General features: G+C 35.2%; 1 protein-coding gene and 1 pseudogene across 2 annotated transcripts in view; one reads left to right on the forward strand and one right to left on the reverse strand.

Moving 5' to 3' along the window:
- The first annotated feature begins 1,050 nt into the window (after positions 1-1,050).
- The window catches only part of LOC145265362 (plexin-A4-like), a 281,103-nt gene continuing 263,293 nt past the window's right edge, over positions 1,051-18,860 (forward strand). For both annotated transcript variants that reach the window (XM_080121145.1, XM_080121146.1), the window contains exon 1: positions 1,051-1,188. The gene's annotated coding sequence lies outside the window, so the exon portion shown is untranslated. The remainder of the gene's footprint in view (positions 1,189-18,860) is intronic.
- On the reverse strand, positions 9,456-9,572 carry LOC145265793 (5S ribosomal RNA; annotated as a pseudogene).

Below are 18,860 nucleotides of genomic sequence, written 5' to 3' on the forward strand. Positions count from 1 at the left end.
AAAAAAAAAAGAAGGAATAATTCCGGTATTTAGAGAGGGAAAAAAAATGAAGTTGTGTTTGGGGGGGGGGGTGACAGAGAGAGAGAGAGAGAGAGAGGGCAGACAGACAGACAGAGCGAGACAGACAGAGAGAAAGAGTAGCAGATATGAGAGAGGTGGGGGTAAGTCAAACTGGTTGGGAAATAAAGGGCTTGGGTAACAGGCAGAGAATCCCAGTCGGACTTTGTTTGTAAGAGAGGCGTTTGCGTTGGGGGGATCGGGAGAGCCTGATTTGCACGGCGACGTGATTGGAGAGCAAGGAGGGAGAGCAAGGACGCAGAGGCTAGAACGGTGCGTGCGCACACACGACTTTTTTTTTTCTTCCTTTTCTTCGTTTTTTTGGGGGGGAATGACGGAAGAAAGGAGAGCGCTGATGAAGAGAATTACGACGAATGAACGAATGAACGAACGGGTACAGACCCGATCTGCTCCCCTCCCCGCCCCTCTTGTTCGCTCATCGGCAATCCCCCCCCCCTTTACTACTAACAAAAGCAGTTCGTTTTACGCGTCGGTAAGGTGCGAGTGTATTCGGCCAGCACGGGTTGTTTCAATGGTTTCTTTCGGAGGATCGGCTCAGTTTTAACAAACAGAATAGAAAGAAAAGGAACTCTTCAAGAGAAACCGGGAATTGCACTTCGTTACCATTAGAAGTAGCAAATTTGGCTCTCTCTATATATATATAAAAAAATATATATATATATAAAATATATATATATATAAAATATATATATATATATATATATATATATATAAAATATATATATATAAAATATATACGCGGAGCAACGAACAGAACAGACAAATTTTAATTTTTTTTTATTATTATTATTATTATTTCCAGGGCGCTTTGCGGACGAAATTGTTTCTTATTTATTTAAAAAAAAAAAAAAAAAGTACCAAAACAAACCCAACCTTCTTATATATCTATTTCTTATTCTATATATATATATATATAAAAGTTAATTAAAAAAAAAAAAATTAAAGCAGGACTATCCCAGATCTATTTTAACCCGCAGTTTTAATCTGGGTTTTCATTTACAAAGAAAAAAATATTCATGTAGCAAAAGAAATTTTTCACCCATCGGCGACTATTAACATTTTTTTTTTTTATACATCGAGCAAATTTGGACCATTTTAAGAGTGACAAACGTACGTATATCCCAAACAATGGATTTTATTTTCTGTTCTTTCTTTCTTTCCTTCCTCAAGAAAAAAATATAGTGGCAATAACAGGTTGAGGTTCCCCTTCTAAATTTTTTATTTAAAAAAAAAAAAAAAAAAAGAAAAGCATTTTCGGCGTATTGTTTTAAAAATCATAGATTTTTTAAGAAAATACCTTGTACAATCTTTACCGGAGGCAGGGGATCAGGTTGATACGTATTACGTACGCTCCTATATGCTTACCTCCCCACGAGGGCAAAGTTATATACAAAGTCAGCATCCAATGTGGTAAAAACCCAGCTCTCCAAAAACAGCCGCACTTTGGATTGAAACAAATATATAGCAAATTTCAATCTAGGGGGTATGTTTTACAATAGACAACAAAACGAAAAAGTGATGACAAAAACAAAAAACAAACACACACACACACACACATATATATATATATATATATATATATATATATATATATATATATATATATATATATAGCAAAAGTACCCGTCGTTGACTGGGTTCAAAAACAGCCTACAGAAAATGGACTCTGATTTATGAAAGTATGATAGATTATGAAAAGGAAGGGTTGTAAATTTGGGTTGAATTTGGGGGTATCAAAACCAAAGCAAATATGATGAAAGTAAAAATAAAATAGATAAACCCCATAATTTATTATAGTACCATACCTGTTCACACTGAAACTTATCACAATATTCTGTGGATCTATATTAAAAAAACCTTGTTAAACTTTGTGACATTTTTCCATTCTATGGAGGTCAGGTATGAACGAACACCCCATAATTTTATTATACTATATTTCTTCAAACTGAAACATAATTATCAAAGTATACTTACGCAGATAGATATGAAAAGTCTTTATAAAAGTTTGTGCCTATTTCCATTCTATGGAGGCCAGGCGCGAACGCAGACCCCATAATTTTATGATACAATCCCTATTTAAGTTAAAACATACTTATCAAAGTATTCTTATGTACATCTATATCAAAAACACTTGTACACGTTTTTGTTTTTTTGTTTTTTTTTCATTTTTTATTTCCATACTTTGTGGACCAGGCGCGAATGAACCACCGTTTCTGCCAGATCAAACATACCCACTCCTGTGTCTCGATACATCTTCTATCATAATATGTAATCAGTTTTTTAAAATAGTCAAACTATATAGGAGCCTATTCGTGACCGGACACACACACACACACACACATTCAGCTTTATATTATAAATAAATAATATATAGATATATAACAAATAAATGTTATCAAAGGCAGGATACGTAACGCGTCTGCATACCTGAATAAGTTTTTTAAACCGCACAAAAAAAGTTAACCGGGAAGGTAGAAGGGTAACTTATGTTGCCTTTGGTAACATTTATTAGCTATAGAATTGTTTTTACTTTTTTTTTTTTTTTTTACTACTTTTTTTTTCGTTTTGTTGCCTATACTACAAAATGCCCAAACTTTTTTTTTTTTAACCCGAAACATGCAAAATCTGTTTTAAAATTGTTTCGGTTCAAATTCTGTAGAAGCACCAGTTAACAAAAAAAACACACACACACACACAAAAAAAAAAAAATCGATCCCATTGATATTATTTCCAAAGTATTGTCGACTTTTTGTTTTTTATCTACGTATTGCTAACATATAAGCATCAAATTTCGTCTGTGTGTGTGTGTGTTTGTTTTTGTGTGTGTGTGTGTGTGTTTTTGTGTTTGTGTGTTTTTGTGTTTGTGTGTTTTTGTGTGTGTGTTTGTGTGTGTGCATGTGTTTGTATGTGTGTGTGTTTGCGTGTGCGTGTGTTCGTGTGTGTGTGTTTGTGTGTATGTGTTTGTTTGTGTGTGTATGTATGTGTGTGTATGTGTTTGTTTTTGTGTGTGTGTGTGTGTATGTGTGTGTGTGGGTGCATGTGTGTGTGTGGGTGTTTGTTTGTGTGTGCGTGTGCATGTGTGTGTGTGTGTGTGTTGTTTTTGTGTGTGTGTTTGGGTGTGTGTGTGTGTGTGTGTGTGTGTGGTTCTTCTGCAGTTTAAAGATTGTGCTATTTTTTTAGCGCACGCACGAATGTATGCGTTTGAATCTGTGCTCAAACTATCCATACACGAAATTATTCAACGAAAAGAAAAAAAACTTGTGGTATACGCATCAAATTTGCAAAGATCACCTCCTCACACACACACGGAAGCACGCGCGGATATATATATATATATATATATATATATATATATATATATATACTAGTATGGGTGCCCGGCGTTGTCCGAGTGTTTAGAGGTGTATGCTGAGCACAAAAAACAAAAAAAAAAAACGGTGAATTTTTTAAACTTTGACCCCTATTATGACCCCTTAAACTTTATTGTTTTGGGCTCAAATCAAGTTATTAAGTTAGATTCATGTCTAAGAAACCTATATCTAAAATTTCAAGTGTTTAGACCCAAAATTGTCGGAGGAGTTTGGTAGAGTTCACAAAGGTCAAATCGTTGAACTTTGGAACTTTGACCCCTTAACAGCCAAATTTCTGGCCAAAAACCGATCACATGGATTTTCCCAAATCTCAGTACCCTGTATATCAAATTTCGAGTCTGTGGACTAAAAATTGACAGAGTTATTGCGTAAGGAAATATACACACACTCGCACGCACGCACACACACACAAGTTCACTTTTATAGATATATAGATAAAGACGATTCCAATATTTTATCGATTCTGCTTTTTTATAAATATTTAAATATTGAACTATCAAGTTATATTTACATCTCGATTTCCGTAAAAATACGTGGTAAATTCGGGTTTGTTTTACTATACACATAGATTCGAAAAAGTTGTCAAAAAAACAAAAAACAAATATATAACAAATAAATGTTATCAAAGGCAAGATAAGTTACTTTTCTACCAAACTGGATATGTTTTTAGTGTTTTATTCAATGTAACATGTTTATTCAGCTCGAAAAACATACACTGTTTACCGATGTATTGGAAAATATAAAATATCTTCCGAATCTTTCTTTGACACGATAAGTTTGGGAAAAGGAGTTAAAAATAAAAAATATGCAAAATAATGTTAAAAACCCACCGAATATATGTCAGCCTATGTCACGGTAACATATATTGAGCGAGTTTCTAACCGTATTTTGTCTAGTTTTTTATTTATAACTCTTTTTACCCAAACTTACCATGTCAAAGAGAGAGTCGGGCGCCATTTTTAATTTTTCAATACATCGGTAAACATTGTATGCTTTTCGAGCTGAATAAACATGTTACATTGAATAAAAACACTAAAAACACATCCAGTTAGGTAGAAAAGTAACTTTATCTTCCCCTTGATAACATTTATTTGTTATATATTTGGGGGGGGGCAACTTTTTCGAATCTATGTGTACAGTAATACAAACCCGTAAATTCGCATACATTTTCTCAAACATAAACACACATTAATAAAAGGTTTAAATTTATGCAGCAGAAAATAGGCACATATTTTTCTGATCCCGATCCCGATACCCCCCAAAATTCCGATTAATCGTCCCAACGCAATGGAAAACGAGACTTGATTTTATACTCAATATTCTACCGAGGTTTTCTCTCCAAATGACTTATTTTGAAGAAAAATATCTTGAGAAATGTTTTTAATAAAGACGAAACTTCGATGACTTGAACAAAAGTAATTTTCTTTGCATTTCTCATTAACTTGAGTTATTGAGGGTTTTTCTTTTCTTTTTTTTACGAGAGTGCTCAGCTTAGTATAACCACTCCCAACCTCCGCATGTTAAGAACGGCTTTCGGAATAAACACCTCCCCAACCTCAAAAGCCGTTTTTAACATGGGGAGGTTGGTCGTGTTTATTTCCGGAAGCCGTTCTTAACATATATTACGCTGGATACTTCTGCGTGATTATTCAAATCCGGCTTGGAATAAAGATGAAACTTTGATGAAGTCTCGTTTTTTTGGGTTTTTTTTTGTTTTTGTTTTTTCACACACACATATATATGTGATCATAGTTATGGAATCAATAACGGTATTTTTTTTTTTTTTTTTTTACGAGAGTACCCATCGTAGTAGAAGCCCCACAACTTTCGCATGTTAAGAACGGCTTTCGGAATAAACATGCCCAACCTCCCCATGTTAAGAACGGCTTTCGGAAATAAACACGCCCAACCTCCCCATGTTAAGAACGGCTTTCGGAAATAAACACGCCCAACCTCCCCATGTTAAGAACGGCTTTCGGAATAAACATGCCCAACCTCCCCATGTTAAGAACGGCTTTCGGAAATAAACACGCCCAACCTCCCCATGTTAAGAACGGCTTTCGGAAATAAACACGCCCAACCTCCCCATGTTAAGAACGCTTTTGAGGTTGGGAGTGTTTATTCCGAAAGCCCTTCTTAACATGGGGAGGTTGGGCAGTTTATTCCGAAAGCCGTTCTTAACATGCGGAAGTTGGGGGTGTTTTATGCTACGCTGGGACCCCACAGCGTCGCTGGGTACTCTCGTAAAAAAAAAAAAAAATACTGGTAAATTTTTACGACGTGCCCCGGCGCCCCGGCGCCCCGCTGCCCCGGCGTATTATAAACACCCGGGTTTGTATCACTGTACACATAGATTCGAAAAAGTTGTCAATATATATATATATATATATATATATATATATATATATATATATATATATATATATATATAACAAATAAATTTTATCAAAGGCAAGATAAGTTACTTTTCTACCTAACTGGATATGTTTTTAGTGTTTTTATTTAATGTAACATGTTTATTCAGCTCAAGTGTAATGTGAACAGACATCTCGCTGCTCAACTCCCTACATAGTATCCTTGCAACTTATGTCCCCGATAGTAGCCCCCTACATTTTGGGGTGAAAATGGAATAATATATATATACTCATCCACATACAGTACTGTTTCGCGGCTGATCAGTGTGGCTAGACAGACAACTACCCTGGATTGAAACCCGACCGTCTGTACGACAGTCAAGGCTCCTAACCATTACGCAAAGTGGCGACTGCTGAGCGAGTCGTGAATTAACGATGTTTTGACATTGTCCGAAATACCTAAATTCCCGAGTTCGACAGAAACATTTTCGAGTTCGACAAGATATACCTGAAGAAGGTCGGACGAGGTTGATCCAAAGCTACTAGTTTGATTAGCTGCTATGCTGAGATGTAGGTGACTATAATGTAGAAAAAAATAATGTTGAAGTTGAAGCACAAACGGTCGCTTTTTTTTAATGGTAACACGTCTGCATTTGTAGCTCTGTAACCTTCTGAGTTTAAAAAAAAAAAGAGTCTTTACTTTTGGAACAATCCTCATATAATACAGCACGCTCCAGACGCCCACGCACAGCCATTGTTTATCATTGGCAAAAGTGCATTGAGAATAGTGGTGACCACACAGAAAATAAATTCCGGTGTACCAAAGATCGCTCGTTTTAATGGTATCACTTCTGTCTTTGTATGGTTTCAACTTTCTGAGTTAAAAAAAAAAAGTACTAGGAGTGATACTGTTGGTATGACTCTTGTATAACAAAGCGTGCCCCGGACGCCCATGCACAGCCATCGTTCATCGTTGGCAAAAGTTCATTGAGAATGGTGGTGACTAAGAAGAAAAATAAATTCTGACGTACAAATGGGATCCTTCTATCGATCCAGTAGATATCTACCTGCTCATGCAATTCTCTACCTATATAAGAGCCAGGTACGTCCAAGGAGTATTGCTGTTACATCTGGGCAGGAGATGTTAGAAAGATCTTATCCTGCCTTGACAGAGTTCAGAATAGATTTCGTAGCCTAGTGAGGGGGGGGGGGGTCTCTTCCCTGCAACCTTTTTCTCACAGAAGAAACGTTGCGGGTCTGGCTCTGCTTTATCGTTATTTTCATGGCAAGTGCTCGTCTGAGCTCCAATCTATAGTTCCCTCTCGCCAAACATTCACGAGAAATACTCGTTTGGCTATAAACACTATCAATAATTTCCCCCACTCTTTATCTGTGCCTGAACCTAAACATAGATTCCATGAACAAAGCTTCTTTCAAAGAACTGCGCACATGTGGCACTCTCTTCCATTTACCTGCTTTCCAGCTGACTACAATATGGTCGTCTTCAAGTCCAATGTAAACAAGTTTTTCATGAGCCGTTCCCCTTAAGTAATCCAATTTACACTTCTAACGATTACTATGATATTGTCCTTTTGACCAATGTACACTCTTTAACCTTTATCCTCGAGTGGCCTGTGGATGGGCCTTGATAAGTGGTGATTCTTTTGTAAAAAAAATAAATAAATAAAACGATCGCTCGTTTTAATTTCCAACTTTTCAAATTAAAAAAATATACTATTTTTAGAACGACCCTCATATGAGCAAGCGCTAGCCGGACGCCCATGCGCAGCTATCGTTCATCGCTGACAAAAGTGGTGACGACTATGTAGGAAAATAAAATCTAGACCTCAAAAGGACACTTGTTTTTATGGTACCACTCCTGTTTTCGTAACTCTTCAACTTTTTTAGTTAAAAAAAAAAAAATAGGAGGCTTTATTTTTGGAACCATCCTCGTAATTCAGGCAAGGCATATTACCACTGAGACATGATCGGCTACTGTGGATTAGGAGCCAGAATTATAGAGGGTATTCTAAGTGGGGAGTTGTGCTGCGAGATGCTTGTTTACATTACATTTAAATTTCTGCCTGTCGATAAAGTCAAGAGAGCAAGGAGGAAATATTTTGGCTCAAGAAGCTATTATGTTAGAGCAAAAAAGTCTCCAGTATCTGGGGAGCTCTATAATGAATGGATGATATTTAACTGATTGTCGGGTTAATCAAGTGTATTTATATCGAGGGGGCACCAGCGCAGTAAGTTCATCAGACCACATTTCTATTAAAATACAGTAGAACCCCGAAATACGATGGCCCAGGGATACAGTTTTGTGCAGGTTACAATGTAGAATACAATGTTTTTCCCGACCCCTGGTTATAGTATTTGCCCCACCTTACGGTGTTATTTATAATGTCATTTGATTAGACACGTGCGTATTATATACTTTACTGTATTTCGTTTCTGAATTTTTGAGATGAGGATTGGATATTTGCATTAGTATTCTTCTTTTATATGACAGAGACGCGTTCGAAATGAATGTTTTTTTAGAGCATAATTGAAGCATGCTATTTGACTTTTTCATCCTAAACTTTAATTGAAGCCATTATCAATGCACATATAGAATGATACGGCATAGAAAAATCAACAGCAGGTTCTTTGATATGACAGGGGCGCGTTAGAAATGTTTCTGTTTGGCGCACAGTTAAACCATAATACTTGACATTTGCATTTTAAACTTTAATTCAAGCCATTATATAAAGATAATTTTATAAGATCTCTGTGACTTTTTTTTTAGAACCCCGGGATACGGCATAATTCCGTTCCGGGGGTGGGGAAATCGCCGTATGGCAGGGACTAAGCAAAATTTTATACAGTACATAAAAATTATATAATGGATTGAATTAAAGTTTAAAATGCAAACGTCATGTATTATGGTCTAACTGTGCGCCAAACAGAAACATTTCTAACGCGCCCCTGTCATATCAAAGAACCTGCTGTTGATTTTTCTATGCCGTATCATTCTACATGTGCATTGATAATGGCTTCAATTAAAGTTTAAGATGAAAAAGTCAAGTATCATGCTTCAATTATGTTCTAAAAAAAAACATTCATTTCGAACGCGTCTCTGTCATATAAAAGAACCTTTTGTTGAGTTTATATGCCTGGCTTTTTTTGTTTGTGTGTTGATAAAACTTCTCAAGTGCACTTTTGATGTAAGACTGTGTGAAAGGGGTAAATCGTATCATTTCAGTGATGGGTAGGGCTAGGCCAACAGCATATTCTTTTCATTGTTTTGACTCTCGACTGTGTGGTTGTTGATATCTTATATGCTTGTATATAGAGTGATGTGGTTCTCTGTTGATTAACTGTGTCGGGTATATACTCGAGAGTCAAAACAACGAAAAGAATATGCTGTTGTCACAGCCCTAGTGATGATACAGTGACTGAGGCATAGTGGATAGTGAGACACATAAGATCGATCGATGCCTCCGTTCAGTCTCAAAAGACAAAGGATACCCCCTGTAAGAGCAGCTGCGCATGTAATTGTGAGGCAAGGGTTGTGCAATCCCAACCCCACCTCTCCTGAATCAGCACTGTTTGAGTCCAGTGGCAAAAAGAGGCCAGGACGACTGGAAACAATGCCGAGATAAGCGGAGAACACATACAGCACCTGGAAGTCCCAAATGATCACCCATCTGATACTTGCCAGGCTCATCGTGGCTTAACTTCGGTGATCTGACGGGAACCGGTGTTTCAACGTGATTGTGCCGTATAAGATTTTTTTTCACCCCTGTCTAAGATGAAAAGACTAGTGGTAAATTCACCGGCTCAGATGTGGCAACAATACTCGATGCATGGGCGGATGGAGGCTTCGTATAAAAGTGGGATATCGACAGGTGCGAATCATGACAAAACGAAACACATACAGGTTGACGAATTTAGGAAAACTCGTATCCGGAAAACTCGTCCCTTTTTGCTAGGTAGGAAAACTGGTCTCTTATTGAATAAATAGGAGACCAGTAGCTAGCAAAATGGACGAATTTTTCGGGTGCGAGTTTTCCGGGCACCAAGTTGACACAAGCGAAGTTTTATCGAATTTAAGAAGACTCGCATTACACATCCGTCTTATCTTTCTCAAATAATTTTTTCCTCCATGCAACGCATGTGTCAACCCTCACTGGCCAGGTTTCACTTCCATTCGTCCTCACTATGCGCACACATGTCTTATAGACTCTTCCCTTGGTCGACAGGGGTGATGCCCTGCTGGTTGGTAATGACAAAAAGACCCTTTGAATATGAACGAGTGCAAAACTTGAGCTGAATTCTTGCACTAATAGGGAAAGTCCAAATATCCTAAAACTAATGCAATTTTGAATTTTTTAGATGAGATGTGAATGCTTGTGTTATATTGATTAATCAAACTATTATTCTCATCTTGAGTGTTATTAGTACAACGTTTCGGTCGCTGCAACCTGCGACCTTCTTCGGGTGTTAAAAACATGCTTCTTTTTCTCTGCTAAGGAAAAGAGGGTTGGCTCTGCATTACAAGAATTCGAATCGTGAGTTTGAAGTTGGTCCGTAGATCAAGTTCAATCATCAGGGGTAACTAAGATATTTTTTTAAAGGCTTTCCTATCACTTAATTTTTCAGGATATTTACACTAGTTGTTAATATTAGTGAAAAATGTTTTACGAAGCAGAGGATCGATACGCACGCATATTTTTTTTTTAAACACAATGCAGAGGGGGGGGGGCGCAACTTTACCCAAGATGAGAATAATAGTCCAATTACTCAACATGAGGGAAGCATCCTATAATAGTTACATCAACTTTACTTGATAGATTTGCCATCTTATATATATATATATATATATATATATATATATATATGTGTGTGTGTGTGTGTGTGTGTGTGTGTGTGTGGCTACTTCATTTAATCACATAAATTAATATACGAAAGTATAAATTTATGCGTGTGCTCAATACGTAGGTAGAGCTAAGTAGTAAGTTATAAAATATGTATTATATATTTTATAACTTACTATATATATGTGTGTGTGTGTGTGTGTGTGCTGCTGCTTAGATATAGATGATATCAGTAACGATAAAATTGTACCTATTTACAATGCCTCCCCACGGGACAGAGTTGGACACCAGGGTCGTTTTTTTAACGTGGAGAAAAGGTACAAAAATAAAAATTGTCTCAGTCGTGAAGGATTTCTCCTCCACTGAAAGAGAACAAGAAATAGAAGTGCAGCATCTGAAGAACAGATACTACACTTTGATCTTCTCTAAAGAAAACCAAACTACAGCTTTATTTTTTTTTAATTTATTGAAAAAAATCAGTTCAGGTAACTTGATTCTTAAATAGAGCTGACATCTATTCAGTTTCAATCACCCTCTCGATACGGCTCGATACTCGGCAGATGGCAGTGATCAGGTTGTGGGAGGTAATGTTGGTGATGTTCTCGACGAATGATCAAATGAAGTAGTCCAGCGAGTTCAAGTCGGGTAAGGAGGTGTGTGTGTGTGAGCGGTGGGGGTAATGGGAGAAGGATACAAAGTCGTAGCACTTATTCTAAAGCCACGCCTGGATCTCTTTGGACTTGTTGGCCAGCACCGAGTCCTATTGCCACACCCAGAGTCTGCCAGTGGCCACCTGATTGCGCCAGGGGTTCACCACACTCCTCAACACATCATGATACACTTTGGTGTTGACTTTCAAGCCGACTTCGAAGATGTGAGGTGGCATAATGTGGCCCTCACTTGAAACCACACCAAAGACCATAACCGTGACCGGAAACTTTGTTTTCATCACTCTGGGCACGTCCCTGTTATTCGTGGCAATCCAGCGATGCATTTTGAGGGTGCTGGCAATGGTCCTGTCGTTATAATTTGGACCGGTGGAAAAGCAAGAGTTGTACAGCAGCGCGTCTCCGAAGCTCGTAGAGAGCATGACTTTGACAACGGCGCATCTCCAATCTTGCTTGTTGAACATTGTGTCACTTACAGACATGATAGAAGGCTCCCGTCGTTCTTGGGATTTGTACACAACTGGCCAACTAGTAGATAGTTTACAAAAAAAAAAGAAAAAGAAAGAAAGCCGGTTTTCCTCAAACGGAAATGGAATCATGTTGTGTTTTCTAGGGCGACAATTTTATCGATTCAACCTGTATATGTGATATCAGTCGCAAAGTTAACTAATTTGCATTTTGTAAACTTTTGAAACCACTGCTATATATTCGGTACAATATAATAATCAAAAGAGAATTGGCTCTATACTAATAAATACGAAATCTGCAAAATAAAAATACTGTACTTAGCCGTATTTTACGATCGGGCAACGTCGGGGGACCTGCTAGTATAGGGTAAATGTGGGTTATATATGATACAGGTCTGCTTGGAAAGTAAGTGATATTTTACGTATGACTAAGCGAAAAACTTTCATACCAAGCAACCGACGGTCACACAGACACAAGGAAGTGGATATGCACACGGACATGCGTGCGCGTACACTCTCTCCTTGCCTATTTTCTTTTCTTACTTTCTTTCTCTTTCTCTTTATCTCTCTCTCGCGTTCTTTTTCTCTCTTTCTTTTCTTTCTTTCTTTCTTTATTTATTTCTCTCTCAGCGTCTTTCTCTTTCTTTTTTCCCTTCTCATTTTTCAGAACAACAGAAAGAAATAACCGTTTTACTTTGGCACATATATATGTGTGTGAGTGTGTGTTTGTTTATACAAATATTATTGGCTACATATGTGCATACATGTGTCTATAGTGCCTCTTCTAGAAAACCTTATACGTCAGGCCAAAAATCACGTCTAATATCAAATATATATATATATATATATATATATATATATATATATATATATATATATTTGATATTAGACGTGATTTTTGGCCTGACGTATAAGGTTTTCAGACGTGATTTTTGGCCTGACGTATAAGGTTTTCTAGAAAGAGGCACTATAGACATATATATATATATATATATATATATATATATATATATATATATATGGTCCTTCAGTCTTGACAGATTATGGATAGCTACTGTATGAGTACATGCGCTTAAAATTTTTTGCGGCAAGAGTTACGCAATCTCACCCCCCACACACACACATATATATATATATATATATATATATATATATATATATATATATATATATATATATATATATATATATATAAGGATGTGACGATTCCAATATTTTCCACGATTCCGATTCGATTAAAATTTCTAAATATAATGTCCTTCTTTTTTGTTTTGTTTTGTTTTGTTTTGTTTTGGTTTGTTTTTTTATTTACCGGAAAAATGTATTAGAGTAATTTTCGGAAACGTACAAATTACACTTGTTGAGTGGAGTGCCAGTGATGCATGGATTTTAGTTTCACTGGTATTTTTTAAAATCAATAAATATCGATTACTTATTCAATAATATGAGTCATAGAAAAGTCAGTTTTAAACAAAAACAAACAAATAAAAACAAATTAAAAAGAATCGCACTTTTTTTTTCCGATACTCAAACTGTTCGGAATTTTCCAATTTAGGATTTCGATTAATCGTCTCAAACATTATTGGCTACACACGTGCATGAATGTTTCGGCTACATCTCTGCTTTTCATTGAGCACTTTCTTTTTATAAACTCCGATGTTTCAGTGGATATACATCTAGGAAACTGCAATGATACAAAATCGGGACTTATCATTAGGCTATCTCGCACGACTGGATGTATCACGTTTTTTTGCTGTTGTTATTGTTTTGTTTTGTTATGTTTTGTGTGCGTGCGCGTGTGTGTGTGTGTGTGTGTGTGTGTGTGTGTGTGTGTGTGTGTGTGTGTGTGTGTGTGTGTGTGTGTTTTACGTAGATGTTATTTGCTTTTGTTTCGCATTACCTTTTGAATGAATTTAATCATATATACGAAAGCGCATTTTTACCTAAATGCGAGTTGGGAATAACTTTTACCTTTAACCAATTTTGGGACCCATAAATGGGGAGCGGCATATGCATTATTTTTAAAATATAATCATATATATATATATATATATATAATCATATATATATATATATATAATCATATATATATATATATAATCATATATATATATATAATCATATATATATATATAATCATATATATATATATATATATATATATATATATATATATATAATCATATATATATATATATAATCATATATATACATATATATAATCATATATATATAATCATATATATATATAATCATATATATATATAATCATATATATATATATATAATCATATATATATATAATCATATATATATATAATCATATATATATATATAATCATATATATATATATAATCATATATATATATAATCATATATATATATATATAATCATATATATATATATATAATCATATATATATATAATCATATATATATATATATAATCATATATATATATAATCATATATATATATAATCATATATATATAATCATATATATATAATCATATATATATATAATCATATATATATATATATAATCATATATATATATATAATCATATATATATATATAATCATATATATATATATATAATCATATATATATATATAATCATATATATATATATATAATCATATATATATATACATATATAATCATATATATATATATAATCATATATATATATATATATAATCATATATATATATACATATATAATCATATATATATATAATCATATATATATATAATCATATATATATATAATCATATATATATATATATAATCATATATATATATAATCAAATATATATAAAATCATATATATATATATATAAAATCAAATTTATATATATGTATATAATCACATATATATATATAAAGTGAAATTGCCTGTCTGTCTGTGTGTGTGTACATTTCCCTAACAAACTACTCTGTCAATTTTTAGTCTACACACTCGAGATTTGACATAACGGGTACTGAGGTTTAAGAAAATCGTTTTACTCGGTTTTCGGACAGAAATTTGGCTGTCAAGAGGTCTAAGTTCAACGATTTGACCTTTCAAACTCTTCCGTCAATTTTGGGTCAAAACACTTGAAATTTTAGATGTAGGTTACTTGGACATGGATCAAAATTTTAATTTGATTTGAGCTCAAAAAAAATAAATTTTAAGGGGGCAAAAATTGGGGGCAAAGTTTTAAAAAATTGACCCCCCCCCGCTTTGTCTAGCAAATTACTGAGCCAATTTTTTATCCAAACATTTGAAATTTTACATAAAGTGTATTCAACCATAGAGCAAGTGTTTTCATCGATTTTTGGCCGAAAGTTTGGCTGTCAAAGGGTAAAAGTTCAAAAGATTTGACCTTTGCAGTCTCTAGCAAACTATTCAGCCAATTTTGGGTCTAAACATTTAAAATTTTACATAAAGGGTATTCAGACATGCAGCAAGCTTTTAATCAGTTTTTGGGAGAAGATTTAGCTGCCAAGAGGTGAAAGTTGAAAGAGTTGACTTTCGCAGACTCTACCAAAGTCCTCTGTCTATTTTGGGGTTAAACACTTGAAATTTTAGATGTAGGTTACTTGGACATGAGTAAAACTTATGATATATATATATATATATATATATATATATATATATATATATATATATATATATATATATATATATGCACGTAAAGTTATGAACGACACATAGGGCCCGAGCGAAGCAGGGCTGAACTGCTAGTGTATTAGTGGCCTGGCAAGGCCACAGGGGAGACAACCGAACCAGCAAAACTAAAAGTGGCTCGGAAGACACTATATATAGAAATGTACGCAAATTTGGGCATATTTTATTGGTTTGAAAATATAGGAATTTTTTACTAATGGTCATAAAATTTTCACCATAGACTAGTATTATAAATCTTCAAAATGTCTGCAAATTTTTATGTAGTTTCATCCCATGGAACCAAAAATATGAGCATTTCAATATTCAATTTGGCTACCAGTGTGTGTGTGTGTATATATATATATATATATATATATATATATATATATATATATACTAGCATGGGTGCCCGGCGTTGCCCGGGTGTTTGAAGGTGTGTGTTGATTAAAAAAAAGTGGTATTAGGAGGCAGGCTCGAACCCGTACTGCAAAGGAGGAAAAGAGCGGTAAAACAAACGTGACATCTTTGCTGTTACGACCACCACAAAACCGGAAGTGACATAGGTTTAAATCAAGGCTAGACAATCGAAAAGAGGGGATGACTTTTGAAAATATCGGTGAAAAAAGCGATCCCTCCCTGTAGCAAAGTTCCCAGTTGAAGGTGGGGATATTAGTGTTTTTAGCTACTTTTTCGGTATTTTCGTCTGAAGTGTCGAGCTTCAAAACGATACTGATCTTGTGAAAATCCGTCACCTCTGTCGAAAGTTTTAGGCAAACATCTAAACATACATACATACATACATACATTTATATATTGGTAGCTCAAATTTTCGACCCAAACGGATTGAAAAGCTTGCCCTATCTCTGAACCCTTATGTAAAATTTCAAATGTTTAGACCAGAAATTGTCTGAGTAATTTGGTAGAGACCGTCAATATTTTGTAACTCTGACCCCTATTATGATCCCTTTACATTTATTGTTTTGAGCTCAAATTAAGTTATTAATTAGATCCATGTCCAAGGAACCTATATCTAAAATTTCAAATGTTTATACCCAAAATTGGCGGAGGAATTCGGAAGAGTTCTCAAAGGTCAAATTGTTGAATGTTGACCCCTTCACAGCCAAATTTCTGCCCGAAAATGGATTACAAAGATTTTCCCAAATCTTCGTACCCTGTATATCAAATTTCGAGTCTGTAGACTGAAAATTGACAGAGTTATTGTGTAGGGAAATGTGCACAGTATGACACACACACAAAGACACACACACACAAACACAGGCAGACAGACACTTTCACTTTATATATATATATATATATATATATATATTTATATAAAATGGGTTAAGAAATTCCAACGAAAGAAAGATGTATATTTAAATAAGGGAGTAGTCACCAACAATGTGTATTTTTTAACATTATTTTATTATTCCGTGTCTTGGTTTTTCATTGAGAATTATGTTTAAAAACATTATTACAATGATCCAAACATAATTCTCAATGAAAAACCAAGACACGGAATAATAAAATAATGTTAAAAAATACACATTGTTGGTGACTACTCCCTTACTTAAATATATATATATATATATATATATATATATATATATATATATATATATATATATATAGAGAGAGAGAGAGAGAGAGAGAGAGAGAGAGAGAGAGAGCACTTTTGGGGCAATTTTATAAGTTCAAAATCTCAACAACTATTGATCAGAATTTAACAAATGAAGGCTCGTTGGAAAGGTAATGACCCAAATTGTGTAGTGGCCTATGTGACATTTGCCCTTAAGGTCACACATTAAGGGGATCATCCATCAATCAAAGCCTATTTTTGGCACTTTTTTTACAGTTATAAATTGTTGCAATCGTAGTCATTTCTTTTTCTAGTTTTGCATATAAATTACAAAATATCTGATATTTCCCCCAAAACCTCTGGCTTTCATGGAGAGGAGAGGAAAGCTTAATGCTATGCTTTCAAATAGCAACAAGGGAGGAAGTGATTCCAAATATTTCACATGTGTTATATCTTCCCTCTTACATAGTAGGATCACCACACTCTTCAGGTACACTTTGGTGTTGAATTTCAAGCCAACTTCGAAGATGTGAGGTGGTATGATGTGGCCCTCACCTGAAACCACACCAAAGACCATAACCGTGGCCGGAAACTTTGTTTCCATTACCCTAGGCACGTTCCTGTTGTCCGTGCAATCAAGTGATGCATTTCGAGGGTGCTGGTAATGGTTCTATTCTCATAACTTGGATCGGTAGAGAGCATGAGATGTACAGCGGCACATCTCCGATCTCGCCAGTTAAACATTGTGTCACTTTCAGTTATGATAGAAGACTCCTATCGCTCTAGGGATTTGAACACAACTGGCCAACTAGCTAGTATTTAACAACAACACAACCAAACAAAAAGAAAAATGTTTTTATCAAACGGAAATGGAATCATGTCTTTTCTAGGGCGACAATTTTATCGTTACAGCCTGTACGCACACCGTTATAAATATCAGCCCCTTAAAAAAAAAAAAAAAAAACGAACACTCATAGAAAACAAATCTAAACACGTAACTGTTTTTTATTTATGCTTGATGTGATCGGAGGTTATAACTAGACAGGCTCTTGAAAATGGATTTATCTTTTCAGGAATAATGGATAAAATTTTATTCCTTCCGTTTCATCTCGGCCTACTGGGTCGTCGCTTTTACGACGACAGACGCGCAGACTGAAAACGTAACCCGACACTACCCTCGACTCCCCACCCTGAACCATCTCACTCGTGAGCGTGGAAGACGCAGTTCTTTGCGCAAAGGTTCAAATTTCGCAAAACAAAAAGATCGACCTCTTCCATTGCTAACGAGTCTTCAGTCGTAAAAATGCCAGAGCTTCATTTACTGGAGTTTCCATTTCAAATCTCGCTTTGTTTAGCCACGCTGATGAGTCGTAGATGGTATAAAACATGTCCGTGGATAATCTTCTATTATATAAATCTCACCTGTCTGTTTAAATGTATGTATGTTTGTATGTCTGCCTAAAACTTTTGACAGAGGCGACAGATTTTCACGAGATTGGTATCCTTTTGAAGCTCGACCCTTCGGACGACAGATATCGAAAAATTGGCCAAAAATATTAATTCCTTCGCCCTCAACTGGGCACTTTTGTACAGGGAGGGTCGTTTTTTTTCGCTGACATTTTTTACAAGTCATTCAACCCTCGACATGGCATAAAAGGCGTTATTTCGACTGCCGTGATGTCACAACCGCTGTAGGCGCATCGGTAATAGCGTTTTCTTTTGTTGTTGTTTTTTTTATCTCTTTTTCCTCTGGCGCGTTACGGGTTCGAGCCTACTTACTACTCCTATTTATTTTTTTTTTTTTTTTTGCGCTCACAATTTTCCGGTTTTTT

The sequence above is a fragment of the Euprymna scolopes genome, chromosome 40, assembly GCF_053919585.1.
Source record: "Euprymna scolopes isolate OS-2025 chromosome 40, ASM5391958v1, whole genome shotgun sequence".
In the NCBI taxonomy this organism is placed as follows: Eukaryota; Metazoa; Mollusca; class Cephalopoda; order Sepiida; family Sepiolidae; genus Euprymna; species Euprymna scolopes.